The sequence below is a fragment of the Staurois parvus genome, unplaced genomic scaffold, assembly GCF_062004578.1.
Source record: "Staurois parvus isolate SC_StPar_1 unplaced genomic scaffold, SC_StPar_1.0 ptg000618l, whole genome shotgun sequence".
NCBI lineage: Eukaryota > Metazoa > Chordata > Amphibia > Anura > Ranidae > Staurois > Staurois parvus.
Window position 1 is genome coordinate 2,913,724 of NW_028318414.1, and position 16,461 is coordinate 2,930,184.

At 43.1% G+C, this 16,461-nt stretch overlaps 1 protein-coding gene and 1 pseudogene across 2 annotated transcripts in view; one reads left to right on the forward strand and one right to left on the reverse strand.

Moving 5' to 3' along the window:
- The window catches only part of ATG10 (autophagy related 10), a 224,877-nt gene that overhangs the window by 16,208 nt on the left and 192,208 nt on the right, over nucleotides 1-16,461 (forward strand). The gene's annotated exons all lie outside the window — the stretch shown is intronic.
- LOC149449463 (uncharacterized) lies at nucleotides 2,787-7,369 on the reverse strand (annotated as a pseudogene).

Sequence of the window (16,461 nt, forward strand, 5' to 3'; positions counted from 1 at the left end):
CATCCCCTGTACTGTCTGCAGTCTCTTGGTCATCCCCTGTACTGTCTGCAGTCTCTTGGTCATCCCCTGTACTGTCTGCAGTGTCTGGTCATCCCCTGTACTGTCTGCAGTGTCTGGTCATCCCCTGTACTGTCTGCAGTGTCTGGTCATCCCCTGTACTGTCTGCAGTGTCTGGTCATCTCCTGTACTGTCCGCAGTCTCTGGTCATCTCCTGTACTATGTCCGCAGTCTCTTGGTCATCCCCTGTACTGTCCGCAGTGTCTGGTCATCTCCTGTACTGTCCGCAGTCTCTGGTCATCTCCTGTACTGTCTGCAGTCTCTTGTTCATCCCCTGTACTGTCCGCAGTCTCTTGGTCATCCCCTGTACTGTCCGCAGTCTCTTGGTCATCCCCTGTACTGTCCGCAGTCTCTTGGTCATCCCCTGTACTGTCCGCAGTGTCTGGTCATCCCCTGTACTGTCCGCAGTCTCTGGTCATCTCCTGTACTGTCCGCAGTCTCTTGGTCATCCCCTGTACTGTCCGCAGTGTCTGGTCATCCCCTGTACTGTCCGCAGTGTCTGGTCATCTCCTGTACTGTCCGCAGTGTCTGGTCATCTCCTGTACTGTCTGCAGTCTCTTGTTCATCCCCTTTACTGTCTGCAGTCTCTTGTTCATCCCCTTTACTGTCTGCAGTCTCTTGTTCATCCCCTTTACTGTCCGCAGTCTCTTGGTCATCCCCTGTACTGTCCGCAGTCTCTTGGTCATCCCCTGTACTGTCCGCAGTGTCTGGTCATCCCCTGTACTGTCCGCAGTCTCTGGTCATCTCCTGTACTGTCCGCAGTCTCTTGGTCATCCCCTGTACTGTCCGCAGTGTCTGGTCATCCCCTGTACTGTCTGCAGTGTCTGGTCATCTCCTCTACTGTCCGCAGTGTCTGGTCATCTCCTCTACTGTCTGCAGTCTCTTGTTCATCCCCTTTACTGTCTGCAGTCTCTTGTTCATCCCCTGTACTGTCCGCAGTCTCTGGTCATCTCCTGTACTATGTCCGCAGTCTCTGGTTATCTTATGTACTGTGTCTGCAGTCTCTGGTCATCTCCTGTAGTATGTCCGCAGTCTCTGGTCATCTCCTGCAGTATGTCCGCAGTCTCTGGTCATCACCTGTACTATGTCCGCAGTCTCTGCTCATCTCCTGTACTATGTCTGCAGTCTCTGGTCATTTTCTGTACTATGTCTGCAGTCCATTGGTTCAGAATATTTTTTTTCTTGTTTTTCACCTCTAAAACCTTCTTATGGTCAGGTGCGTCTTATGGAGTGAAAAATAGGGTAGTTATAGTTTGCCAATTTGTGATTTTATTATTGGTCAGGTGTTTATAGAGGCCTGAGAATTTTCCAAATTGATTTAATATTTATTTTAGCTTGGGAATGTCAGCAGTTGGATTTGATGTAAAGAGCATTATATATGTAAGGATATCATAAGTAATGTAGTATTGATCTGAATCCCTGCAGTGTCTGTAGTAGTTTGGAGATATTTAGATAGGGGTTGTATAGCCAAATTAAACAGTTGTGGAGAAAGTGGACATCCCTGGTTTGTACCTTTTTAATATTGGAAAAGATTAAATAAAATCAGCTGTATATATTCTAGCTGTGGATGATGTATACATTTGGGTTAAAAGCTGACTAATTGACCCTGAAGCCCCATATTATGCAATACCTGAAACAGCCAACATAAGTTATTCAATGTTTTTCCTGCATTGATAATGACAGTTACTGTGTCTGCAGAAGGCTTGAGTTTGGCATGTTCAAACACCGTTATAACTTTTCAAATGAAGGTTACTGTGGACTGACCTTTGATCAAGCCAGCTTGTGCTGGGTATATGAGATCTGCTATAATATTTGACTATATCCTCATTGTTTACTGAAATTGGTTGATAGGAGCTTGGTAATGTAAGATTTTTTTTTTTGGGGGGAGTACTTTAATGCAGTCCTTTTTCCTCTGTGTATGTATTCTTCTCCTTCCCACATGCCATTGTATAAGGAATGTAGAGTGTTTTTTAGTTGTGGCTGGAGTAGTTTATACATTTCCCCTGGTACTGCCTGGTTTAGGGGCTTTGCCATTACGTAATTTCTTCATGGTACAACCATATAAACAAATAGAGGGCGCACAATGCACAGCCACTTTCCCTATCATTTGAACCACCTTTAACCACTTTCGACATTCCTCTGGATTCATCAAACCTTTCGTGGTTACCCACAGCAACCAAAACCTTATGCACAGGCACACTCCATAATGAATTACACTTTTCATGGTTACTTTCGAAAAGCAAACCATCTTTTACTGTACCATTCTGCAACAAATCACCTTTTCCACAATTAATACCTTCTTTATCAGTGTTTGTTAGGACCAGACCCAAGGAGGGACCACACACAGGCAAGCAACTAGCCCTAACGAGACCTTCGCACAGCTCCAACTCGCCTGTTGTCCAACTCTCTGGGGGCAATAGTCTTACCAACTGACACTAATCAAAGCACACACAGCATTGCTTAACATCATAATTTCCACTGGTTTACTCATCACAATGTCACAGTCACAAGTACCATTGTTAGCTGTACCAATCATTAAGAGATCGTATCTTTCACCATCACAATCTCTGATACTATCAGTGCTGTCATTTAGAGGGTCTCCATGTACATCAACTCAGACCTCTTTGTGGGTGGTGGGCAGAACTTCTGCTACTGCCGCATCTATTCCCTTCCTTCTTTTGAGATCTAGCAGTATTTGCACTATTTACTAACCACTGCCCAGCCACACCTCAGACTGCACTAGCAGAATTATTCTGTGTCACCACATCAAATTGAGAGACCTCTGGCATCTCCGCCAGTTCTCCTGAGCGCTTTCCACACAACCCACTTACTGGAAGCACTCTCAGGGAACCGTATCACTTGCCACAATATTAATAAGCATTGTATCGACTATTTCCATTCTTGATCAATGTTACCCAGGGCAGATTGCACTACCTGGCTCCACCTATTGGTACTCCACAGTATCACCTTGTCCAACTGCGGTGGAAACACCCAGGTTTGAAGCGAATGCTTTCTTATGACTTCAAGCATTTCCAATAATACATTAGTTACTTCCAAGACATCCTAAGTCTACACTCAAGATCTTTGTAGGGACGTTTCCCTTATAAGAGACATGGAGGGGCTCCTTCACTGCAGCTTGAGGACTTGAGACACTTAGGGAGACCTCCACCACACTGGAGGTAATCATCGTCACAGCCTGCTCACCAGCTGTAGTGCTGTCAGATGTATGTCTCACACTTCTCCCCGTGGCCTCAGCATCAGGGAGCCACTGCAAGTCATAACCAGTTATATAAATATTTTTACACTTGACACTCTTCCATTGTTGGGCTGTGGATAACACCTCTGCCATGTATGCACCCCTAATTGGTCCTTCTGACTGTAGGGGTACAACCTTCACAGGGGCTAATGCGCCCTCAACCACTGGTTGTGTTTCCTCTTTCTGGTATAGCAATCGTTATATCCACACCCTTGTCACATACTATAGCCTTGTCTCTTCTATACACATCACATTATAAGACCACACTTTGACACATATCACTATGATACCACCTTTTCAAGTACAGCAGGTGGTAAGACCACACTTTTACCAGCCAGCTCTGGTGGCACTACTGATACCCACTGTAGCAAACGTGCTCATCAGAGATGGACGTGGAGTTCCCCTTTTTTATTAGAAGTATTCCTCAATCCTTTATTCCCTACCCCCTCCCTTCCTGAGAGGCACAGGGACAGATGTGTAAGTGTTAAAAGTTGCTGGCAGGCTGGAGCAGCAGGGGGCCCAGCGCTACAAAGCCCCCCATAGAGACAGCAGACTCTCTGTCCCAAGGCTTGTGTAAAATCACACCTCCTAACCAAGATAAATTAGTTTTTCCTGGGACTTGAAAGAAGTTGGAACCTCATAAACCCTATCAGCCAGGTGACAGAAGTTAAATGAACATTCCTCAGGTCAGCTGTCACCTATGTTTCATATCATGGATTATGAAGCTGTCAGTTTTCATGCAGAGCCCATCCGACGATCCCGCCCAAAACAGGGTATTGGCCAGTTACTCAGCGCCACCCCTTTTGCTGGGGGACTTTAAAAAACACAGGCTGTAGGCCTGAAGCGAAGCTAAAAGACATCTCCTAATTGTAATATCGCAATAGCAGGAGATCAAAGACCCTTTTCGCTCTGCAACTTGGATCTGCTTACCTTAAGGCTGAACATGGCAAGTAACTTAACCTTTTAACTTCTCCCTGTTATCTCTCTGCTGTGCTGTTTTCTATGTATATATAAATATATATCTTAGTTACATTTTCTTTGTAAATATTTTATTGCAGCTGTTTGACTCTTTTAGTAATAAATCTTTCTTTCTGAAAGTGTTAAACTGTTTCTAAGCGCTTACTTGCAATTCACGAATCCCTGTCTTCTGAAGAGACGCTACTGTGTTTGTTTAATCCTCTGCCCAATCGGCCTGCGGTGACCGTATTGGACAGGCGACTTTTCAACCATTACAGTATATATTTGATAAAGAGAGTTTCCCCTTTCTCTGTACAAAAAGGGGTGGTGGCAGTGTGAAGGGTTAGTTGCGTAATTAACCTGACCCAGTAACAAGCGTATTCAGGCTACCGGTGCGTCGATTGCGTTCCATTAGCTGGACAATCGTTGTGCAGGGCGCAGCTGAGTGTGGTATTGTTACGCGCGTCACATCGCGGTTTTAGATCGGCCGGTCCTTCGATCACGAGTTTGGTGAGAAGGTCTGGGGTCTGACGCCGCGGGCATGACGTATTGTTGGTCGCGATCGTACAATTGTCGCATGTTGAGGGTGGCGATCGTGTGTCCGTGACACCCACAGCTTTCTACTTTCATCTCTAGCAGATTGACTTAACCCCTTACCAACCAAGTTGCATATAAGGTGAGTGGGCTGCTCCCATACACTCTCACAGCATGGTACAGACCCCCTCTCTTCCACCAGAGCAGTATTGGTGCTGTCCTGGACAATCTCTGGCTCCATCCCCGGAAACTTCCATGGACAACCCTGTGGCTCTACCTCTGGTTGCCAGAGGAGATATCCCCACTTCATCATTATTAGTGAACACATCACCAACATAATTACATATATTATCATCATCATCTGTTGTGGGCTGTCTCAACCTTTTATTCACCACTTGAGCAGCTCCATAGCGGACCTGGGAAACCCTCTGCTCCATTGCTGCGGGCTCCTGGGAGGTTTCCCTGGGCAACTCTGCAGCACCTGTCACTAGGAAACCTGGCACACAGACCATTTTGGTCACCCCTAGATTAAGATTCCCAGCACTCTGCTGGATTACACCAGACACATACAGAGTAACCAAGTCTTTTTGAGTCCTTAATCTTGCTGCAGGTTGTTCCTCAAATTGTGTCTCTCCTTTACTCAGTGCAGCAAGTCCATGTCCATACACTCTGCAGATTTCCCCACTGACACACTCCCGCTTCACTGGGATCAGTGACATAAACTATAATAGTATTACCAGCTCCTGTAGCAGGTGACTTTGGCTTCAGTTGAGTGCGCTGTGTGTCAGCTGCATCCTCACAGGCTACTGCCCCTATGTGGCTACAGGGCAGCATTGCAGCCTTTCCAGACTTTCCGGTCATATTCCAGAACCTAGGTCAAGTAAAGATCCCATGCCCCACTTGACCACACTCCAAGCATGGTACTGGACTCTGAGCTTTAACTTCTGGGCAACTTCCCAATGACTTGCTCTCTCCCTTTGCCGTGGAATACTGCTGTTGAGGACACCACTGGTCATGACCTTGGGCAGGCAGACTCCTTGGATTTCAGACATCCTGGCTGGCCTGGATGTTGCTGCCATTCCTCCTTGTGTCATGCTGTTGCACACCTGGATTTATGTTTCCATGCACAACCCCCTTCACTTCCCCTTTAACTGGGGGTGACACAATCAATTTGCACCAGGCCACTGCTAATTCCCACACAGCTGAATTTTCGGGCCTGGCTGGGCCATGTGGCGAAATACCTTGTAGCCACAGTATCCTCTCTCTTGCTTCAGTAAGGATTGAATCCTTCTTCGCTGTGACCACAGTAAAGGAACAGCAAACCCAGATATTCCTGCATTACAGATTAGGACAACATCACGAATGTCCTGGAATATGCATGTCTTGCTGCCCTCAAAAGACCGGGGGAATCCAAATGTACTGAATAAAGAAAAAAACAAACAGAGGGCGCACCGGCCTAGTGCATTACTTAAACATTTATTTAATAAAAGATAAAAGTAGGTATTGTACTCACAAAATTGCAATACAGTCAAAGGCACATCATAAAGGAACAGCTCTGTCCGATCCGCACTGCGTGTCTGTCAGCAATGGGAACTGTGGACTTCCAACTGGCTAATGCATTTCGAGGACTTGCCTCTCAGAGCCAACCCCATTGTTACAGTCATGCACACAGCGACTTGTTACACAGTCCACACAAAAAAAAATAAAATACATATATATATATATATAGATATATATATAGATATACAGTTGTGCTCAAAAGTTTACATACCCTGGCAGAAATAGTGAAATTTTGGCATTGATATTGAAAATTAATGCAGTAAAGGCTTCTTTCTGGCACTTCGACCATGCAGCTCATTTTTCTTCAAATGTCATCATATTGTGCTCCTTCAAAATTACCACACTGTCTTTTTCCAGAGCAGCGTGTATTTTTCTTGTGGTTACCTATGGGTTTCCCTTTGTATCCCGAACAATTCTTCTGGCAGTTATGGCTGCAATCCTTCTTGGTCTACCTGACCTTGGCTTGGTATCAAGAGATGCCCAAACTTTCCACTTCTTAATAGGTGATTTAACAGTACTGATTGGCATATTCAAGGCTTTGGACATCTTTTATATATCCTTTTTCATCTTTAGAAAGTTCCATTACCTTGTTACACAGGACTTTTGACAGTTCTTTTCTGATCCCCATGGCTCAGTATCTAGCCCAGTCAGTGCTTCTATATAAGAGATAACAAACTCATTGACTATTTATACACTGACACTAATTGCAAATTTAAAAAGCCACAGATGTGGAACATTAACCTCTAATTGGCATTTTAACCCGTGTGTGTCACCTTGTGTGTCTGCACCAAGCCCAAACATTCCAGGGTATGTAAACTTTTGATCCGGGCCATTTGGGTGATTTCTGTTATTATGATTTAAAAAGGAGCCAAACAACTATTTGATAATAAATGGCTTCATATGATCATCATACTTCAATAACAGTTCCTGACTTTTAAACTCACTATAGAGCAAGTACCGGAATTCCACTGTCTTCTGTCCACATCCGACAACCACTTGTAACATGGTGGATGATTAACTCTAGTGGTAGATGCTTTTCAAAGTAAGTTAACATCCATCAGGAACTTTATTTAAGGGCCTGGTAGCCCATGTTTATTAAAAAGGCAAGAAACAAAAACAAATGTCCAACATAAGCTTCCCACACAGGGGTTCTTCTCCAGTTGTAAAAATGAAAAATACCAAGCCTCCTGGCTACTCCTCATTAGCACTGCTGCTATAGATATTGGTCACCAGTACCTCTGCTGGTATAGGTCTGCCAGACCACTGGCTATTCCTGGCACACAGCTTTGAGCCCTTTAATGCACACAGCTTTGAGCCCTTTTGATACACACAGCATCTGTCTCACACAGAGACTCTCAATGGCAGCCACTGCTCCAACTGCACTCTACTCCCCCCTGCAACTCTCAGCAGACCATCATTATAAGAGCTGTGAGCACCTGGGACCACACCCTGCTGGTTGACTACAAACCCTGGACACTGGATTGTAGATTTCTTCCCTCCCAAGGCACTTTGAAATCTGCAAACTACGGAGCCCCATCCAGAAATATCAAAATCCGGAGAAACCTGCAAAAGCAGTGTTCTCCACTCAAAATCTATGCTTCGTGGTTCTACACTCCGCACATGTGCAAACCCTGTGTCCATTTCCTGACCATTTTTACCTATTTTCATCCTGTGATAGGGCCCTGCACTGCTACAATAGTTACACAGTTAGTCTGCTTGAAAAAAAGACATATGTCCATCTAGTATATCCATTAAATGGGGGAAAAAAGGTAAGCAATACATGTTTGGTGTTCTTCGATTTATATCTACAAGTAGACATAGGAGGTCACATTGTTTCTAGGACATATTTAAAGCCAAGCGCTGGCAATTCCTGCTTACAAGGAAACATCACCCAAGATGGATCTATAATGTTCCATTTGGCCATTTATGTAGGTTAAAGAGAATATGTATACTGAGAGCAGATTATGAAAAACAAAGTTTAGTACTCAAAAGTTCTTGGTTAAAGGGTACAAGGAAGCCCATATAGAGGACGCCTACCAGAAATACTGCATTCAGTATGACAAGGGTCTCCCACAGGATGCCTGTGAACTAGACTCAGGCAGACAAAACAAGGGTGTCGATCAGGTCAGGTTTTGCACGACGTACAACAATAAAGCTTTTGATAAACAGCACATTTTCCAAAGAAATTAAAGTATTTTGAAGCAGGTCCTGGTCCTAGGACAATGTTTGCCCTCAAGGCCAGACATAGTCTTTAGAGATCTAGTGGCTAGAGACCTCAGGAGTCTGATTGTACCTAGTAGAATTCGCAGGCCCCAGACCACCCGGGCATTGATTTCAGGCCCATGGTCTTCACACTTTGATCAGAGGGGTAGCTATAAATGTGGAGTAAAGAATTGTGGGACCTGTGCTTTCATGTGGTATTGGAAGAGGGAGGTACTGGGGACTGATGGCAATAGGCATCATATAAGACAGTTCATCAATTGTGGCACCTCATATGTAATATACAGCTTAATTTGCCCCTCTTGACTCTTATATGTAGGTTGCATAATACGTCCCCTGAGAGTCAGATTTGGAGAACACAAGTACAGTATCATTAACAGCAAAGATATAGATAAAGTTAAAAATAAATATTCTGTACCTCAGCATTTCATATATAAGCTCACAATGGGGATATATCTGGTCCAGATTGTGGTAAGAGATTTTGGAAACTCTGTAGGAAAGAGACATTGGATTTTTACTTTGGGGACTCTACCCCACAAAGGCCTTAGTGAGGATTTGGAGATGCATGGGGGTTGATTTACTAAAGGTAAATAAACTGTGCACTACAAGTGCAGTTGCTTTAGATCTGAGGAGAGGTTCTGAAATGAGCCGAAGCTCTGCTGATTTCTTTCATCCAATCATGTGCAAGGAAAAATGCTGTTTTATTATTTTCCTTGCATGTTCCTCTCAGATCTAGAGCAACTGCACTTTCAGTGCACAGCCTATTTGCCTTTAGTAAATCTACCCCATGGAGTAGTATACTAACTAATGGTTTGAGTTGATTAGTGGGTACTACATGATCTCCTACATACAAACCATTTACATTTATACTGTCTACTAGCCCAAACCCACCTGTCAATCAATTAGGACAGTTGTAGGTTGGTAGTTATTTATATATTTATTTATTTATTTCTTCGTTATCCATACACATTTACCCACCTCCTTTTTCCTTTTCTTTTCCTTTAATTTTTGTTTCTATTTTTCATTTTGCAATTTGTCTAACAGTCCCATGTGAGTCATCAGAGCAATGCATTTCTGTTCAGTTGTATACCGTTTCAGTGGCTACCGAGTGTGTAATTTCAGAATCTTGTAGCCTTATAACGCTAACTACAGTATATGACTTTCCAGTAGCCACTGACTCTATAGTTTTAATATTCCCAATATTTATGATTTTATGATAGTATAATAATGTTTTAAGAAAGGAATTATATGCCTACTTACAGTTGCAAGAAAAAGTATGTGAACCCCTTGGGATTACGTGGAGTTTTGCATGAATTGGGCATAAAATGTGCTCTGAACGTCATCTAAGTCACAACAATAGAAGAACACAGTCTGCTGAACATATTACTACACAAACATTAGAAGTTGCCATGGTTTAATTGCACATAACATGTAAACATTAACAGTGCAGGGAGGAAAAAGTATGTGAACCTTTGGACTTAATAACTGGTTGACCCTTCTTTGGCAGCAATAACCTCAACCAAACGTTTCCTGTAGTTGCAGATCAGACCTGCACAACGATCTGGAGTAATTTTGGACCACTCCTCTTCACAAAACTGTTTCAGTGTAGCAATATTCTTGGGATGTCTGGTGTGAATCGCTCTCTCAAGGTCATGCCACAGCATTTCAATCAGGTTGAGGTCAGGACTCTGACTGGGCCACTCCAGAAGGCGTATTCTGTGCTGTTGCAGCCATTGTTTTGTTGAATTACTTGTATGCTTTGGGTCATTGTCCTGTTGCATCACCCATCCTCTGTGGAGCTTCAGTTGGCGGACAGATGGTCGTACGTTTTCCTGCAAAATGTCTTGATAAACTCTGGAATTCATTTTCCCATCGATGACAACAATCCGTCCAGGCCCTGAGGCAGCAAAGCAGCCCCAAACCATGATGCTCCCTCCACCATGTTTTAAAGTGGGGATGAGGTTTTGATGTTGGTGTGCTGTGCCTTTTTTTCTCCACACATAGTGTTGTGTGTTCTTCCCAAACAACTCAATCTTGGTTTCATCTGTCCACAGTATATTTTGCCAGTAGTGCTGTGGAACATCCAGGTGCTCTTTTGCAAACTTCAAACGTGCTGCAATATTCTTTTTGGACAGCAATGGCTTCCTCCGTGGTGTCCTCCCATGTACTCCATTCTTGTTTAATGTTTTCCTTATTGTAGATTGTCAACAAAAATGTTAGCATGTGCCAGAGATTTCTGTAGGTCTTTAGCTGACACTCTGGGATTCTTCTTTACCTCATGCAGCATTCTGCGCTGTGCTCTTGCAGTCATTTTTACAGGACGACCACGTCTAGGGAGAGTAGTAACAGTGCTAAACTTTCTCCATTTGTAGATAGTCTGTCTTACCGTGGACACATGAACATCAGGGCTTTTGGAGATACTTATGTAACCCTTTCCAGCTTTATGCAAGTTAACAATTCTTGATCGTAGGTCTTCTAAGAGCTCTTTTCTGCGAGGCATGGTTCACATCAGACAGTGCTTCTTGAAACCAGTAAACCCAAAACAGATGTGTGTTTTTTAAGGGCAGGACAGCTGTCAGCAACACATCCAATATCATCACACTGATTGGAGTCAAGGTTGGCTCACTCCTGGCTCCAATTAGCTCTGGGAGAAGTCATTAAGCTAGGGTCTCACATACTTTTTCCTCCCTGCACTGTGAATGTTTACATGTTATGTGCAATTAAACCATGGCAACATCTAATGTTTGTGTAGTATTATGTTCAGAAGACTGTGTTCTTCTATTGTTGTGACTTAGATGACGTTCAGAGCACATTTTATGCCCAATTCATGCAAAACTCCACGTAATCCCAAGGGGTTCACATACTTTTTCTTGCAACTGTATACCCAATTATTTACTGGAATATGGTGTTTTATGTAAAGGAATGCTTTTTAACACCTTTTTTATTATTTATTTATAGTATATTCACAGAGATGATCTATTCATGTATACATTTTCTAAGTGTGTATAGAGGCATGATTTATTTTGGTTTGTATCATTCATAGGCACTTACACATGTGTTTAATGTTTTAATTTTATCGCTTACTCGTGTTTTAGTATTATTAATTTTTGGGGTTTTATGTATGCATTACTTTGGCTTCTAAGAATCTGTCTATGGGGAGGTTGTGCCCATGGTTACAGGAGTGCTCACAATTTTATATTTGGAATACAGCATACATGAAACATACATGTGGTAAAAGACACACTATGGTTTCATGTGTTCCCAGTGGTATATCCTCCCTTCCGCTTTAAATGTAACCTACTGATCCAGCTTGGGGCGCATCGTGTGAAACTGGAAGTGACGTGGCCACATACCGGAAAGCCTTTTTGGAATGCAGAACCGGGTTGCACTTCTGGGATGGAAGCTCTGGCGTGCGTTCCAGGGTGCTTTGGCAGTGTTGCACTGCCCTATGCCATGGCCCGAGATTGACATCCAGGCTTTTGTGTTGTCAGTGTGTTTTGCACATACAGTATGTGAGCGCCCTACATTGCCTTGTGGCAAATACAGTTGTGACCAAAATTATTCAACCCCCACTGAAATTGAGTGTTTTGGCCAGTTTGACATTGCTTTTGATCATTCAGTCATCTTGCTTACATTTACATTAAAGAGGCACTTGTAGGTCAGACAAATATAACATAACAGTTATAATGAAATAACCACAAATGTCTTTTCTGTGCTCACAGCATTATCAGTTTTATTCAACCCCCAAGTGACATTCAATCTTAGTACTTAGTACAGCATCCTTTTACAGTTATAACAGCTTTTAAACGTGAAGCATAGCTTGACACAAGTGTCTTGCAGCGATCTACGGGTATCTTCGCCCATTCTTCATGGGCAAAGGCCTCCAGTTCAGTCACATTCTTAGGCTTGCGCACTGCAACTGCTTTCTTTAAGTCCCACCAGAGGTTCTCAATCGGATTTAAGTCTGGTGACTGCGATGGCCACTCCAAAATGTTCCAGCCTTTCCTCTGCAACCATGCTCTAGTGGACTTGGAGGTATGCTTGGGATCATTGTCCTGTTGAAAGGTCCAACGTCTCCCAAGCCTCAGGTGTGTGACGGACTGCATCACGTTTCCATCCAATATCTCCTGGTACTGAAGAGAATTCATGGTACCTTGCACACGCTGAAGCTTCCCTGTACCTGCAGAAGCAAAACAGCCCCAAAGCATGATTGACCCTCCACCATGCTTCACAGTAGGCAAGGTGTTCTTTTCATCATAGGCCTTGTTCTTCCTCCTCCAAACATAGCGTTGATCCATGGGCCCAAACAGTTCTAATTTTGTTTCATCAGTCCACAGAACACTATCCCACAACTTTTGTGGTTTGTCCACATGGCTTTTGGCATACTGCAGTCGACTCTTCTTATTCTTTGGAGACAGCAAGGGGGTACGCCTGGGAGTTCTGGCACGGAGGCCTTCATTACGCAGTGTGCGTCTTATTGTCTGGGCTGAAACTTCTGTACCCACATCTGACAAATCTTTTCTCAGTTCCTCAGCAGTCACACGGGGACTTCTCTCCACTCTACGCTTCAGGTAGCGCACAGCAGTCGAAGTCAGCATCTTCTTTCTGCCACGACCAGGTAGCGTTTCAACAGTGCCCTTTGCCTTGAATTTGCGAATGATGCTTCCTAAGGTGTCTCTTGGTATGTTTAACATCTTTGCAATCTTCTTATAGCCATTGCCCTTCCTGTGAAGAGAAATCACCTCTTCTCTTGTCTTCCTGGACCATTCTCTTGCCTTCACCATGTTTGTAACCACACCAGTAAATGTCTAGAAGGAGCTGAGTATCACAGTCATTTTAAAGCTGCCTAATTGGTGCTTATTATGCTTGATTGCTGCTCGGTGACATCCACAGGTGTTTTCAATACCTGATGGAAAGCACCTGTATGAACCTCTGTTCTTCAGAGTGGTAGTCTTTAAGGGGTTGAATAATTGTGGCAATGAAGAAACCACATAAGAACCATTTACTACTGTATTACATAAACAATTGATGTCATTTTAGTTGCATTTGGGTAGTTACAACGTCCTTGTAGGATTTGATTCTGAATACAATTCCAAATGTACACTATAGTCCCTAAACCCCTTTACAGCATTGGGGGTTGAATAATTTTGGTCACAACTGTATATCCCCAGTATCTGTATGTGAGTATGATCAGTCTAGAGACTGCCTTCTTTCTGCATTTTTTTAACCAAATGGATTGTACTACTATGCTATTGGTTACTATGAAATCTGTGGGGATGTGATCTCATATATCTAGGGAGATGGGTGAATAATCTGAGATAACGGTACAGTTGGATGAATCTCAGTTGTATGTATATTTTGTTGTAGCATATGTGATATGAAAAAACAGTTCAGTCTTGCTATAAAATTGAGGTCACAAGGAAAAGGTGTGTATTCTCGTTTTGTAGGGTTGTGTATTTTCCAAATATCTGTGACTTGTAGAGACTGAGTCATGTCGTACAGGGCAGGGACAAAGCCTAACTTATTTTTTGAATTATGTATGAAGTGTGAGGCTTTTCTGTTTTCCATGTCATCCATTACCAAGTTTAAAACTATCCCTGTTATTTTATCTACAGTATCATCTTGCAGTATCCATGAAGTGGTCTCTTACTAATAGGCTGTGGATGGCAAGTTGGGAAAGTACATGTTGTATATAAGAGCGAGATTTACTTGGGAGTCATATACAAATATGAATGCAATGTCCCTCCTCATCAGAGTTTGTGCAAACGATAGTAGCGTTGAGGGATTTGTTTGTGAGAATAGTTATCCTGTCTTTTTTACTCCTGAATGAAGAACCCGTTACTTTGCCCACCCCTAGTTTACACATTCTAGAGAAATCAGAAGGGAGATTCGTCTTCTGCAGTATTGTAATATCAACCTTCAATAATTTGAAATGTTTCAAGACCGTATTTCATTTTGGCTAGGGACCTGAGCAAAAAACAATAAGTATTAGGATTTGTATGCACATAATGATGGTTTGGTTATCAAACTGTAGTTAAGAGCCAGATACAAGGTAAATCAGATGAAAGTGAGTTAGGTTTGCATGAGATAATGAAAGCTAAATTTTAGATAAAGCTAAAACAAGCATGTGGAACCTGAATTCAAATGTTTTGTCTTTAGAGCTGGGTAAAACAGTGTTGTCAGCTATATACCAAACAAAGATTTAGAAAACCAGAAAGTACAGGCGTTGTGCAAGTGTGGACTTCATGTTTTTCCTGTATTGCAGATAGCATTTTTTTCTTTGCTTTGCTAGACCAGAAAAATGACCAGTTATTGTAATGTAAAGGTTGGACAACCTGGTGATATCTTTGGGTAAGAGCTCATTTACACTTGCTTCACTTGCATTGGACATGCTTTTTTAAAGCATTTTGAATGCCAATCAAAGCACCTATCACTAAATAAAACGGTAAGCTTACAGTCCTGTTAACATGTTACGTTTGCTTTACTTCAAACTTATACCCCATGTTACTTTCTTGATGCATCAAACTCTCCATAGAAGTCTATGACAAAGCTTGCTAACAGCACCTGCAGCTTTTGAGGGGCTCTTATTCAGGATTATTGTCAGAGCCTGGCGCTGAACCGGGACCTCTGCTGTGTCTGGCGGTAACTCTTCTTGTTAAGCCACCTGGAATACTGGACAGCTCCCCGGACAATTCCTTGAATGATCCCTCCTTGAACCTTGTTTGTCTTGAACCTTTATTTGCTCCTCCCATGAACTTTCTGAATAAGGCTATGTCTCTGTACTTATTATTTGCCAGATTATTATATCCAGCCATCTCATTTTGTCACTTCTGCTGCCATACGTATCCTTACTACTACTTGTTACTGACTCTTGGCTTGTTCCTACATCTGCTATTGGACCCTGGCTTGCTCACCGCCTGGTGAGGCTATCCTGAGGACTGTGACCTGATACTAACATGCAGCTAAAACCATCTCCACCATTAGAAGGTCTGGTGAACACTGGTTAGTACTTACACTCTGCTCCTCAGGTGAGCCTGAGTCATCCTCCAGGGTGATCTGCTTACGTATCTATCTTGCTGGTCAGTGGGTGCCTCGCTATTGCTATAGCTACTGGCATTTGAGCCTGATTCCAGATTGCTATGTTATGGAGATATTGCAGGTATAAGATATCCCAGGATGCACTGGAAAACCAACAAGCGCACCGGAAAGACATCATCAGCAGTCACTTCTGGTTCATGTGTATATTCTAGAAGTGTCTGGTGCAGATGTCATATCTGGTGTGCAGTGTGGAGCAGCAGGAAAGTGAGCAGGATCCGGACTGGAGCAGTACAACTAGCAGGCGACACACATGGTGTGCAACATGGGAACTCTATAGTGGAACTCTCTCAGACCAGAGAGAGAGGACTGAGTGGTGGAGGATCAACAGAGCTGGCAGAGCAAAGTATGAGAAACTAGCAATGTCACATGTGGTGTGCAGCATGGGAGCAATATAGTGGGAGGTGAGCGGGGACCAGAGAGAGAGAAGGATCAGCATATGGGGGTATCAGTGGATGTGTGGGTTACTACTGAGCAGGGGATCAGCACTGCTGGGGATTACTACTGTGCAGGGGATCTGCCGAATGAGGGTACCAATGAGCTGGGGATCTGCTGAGTGGTTGTACTACTGGGCCTCTTTAAAACAAATAGATAATCAACACACAAGGCATTTGTCAAGTTTCCTTTAATCATCAAAAAAACATAATCGAAACATCACTAAGCATCAAAAACATAAACAAGCATGTTGTAGTGGTAGGCACTTTAATGTATGTTAAAGTCAAAGCAAGTGTAAATGAGCCCCAAAAGAAACAGCATATTGTGTGAATTTGATAGTATGGCAG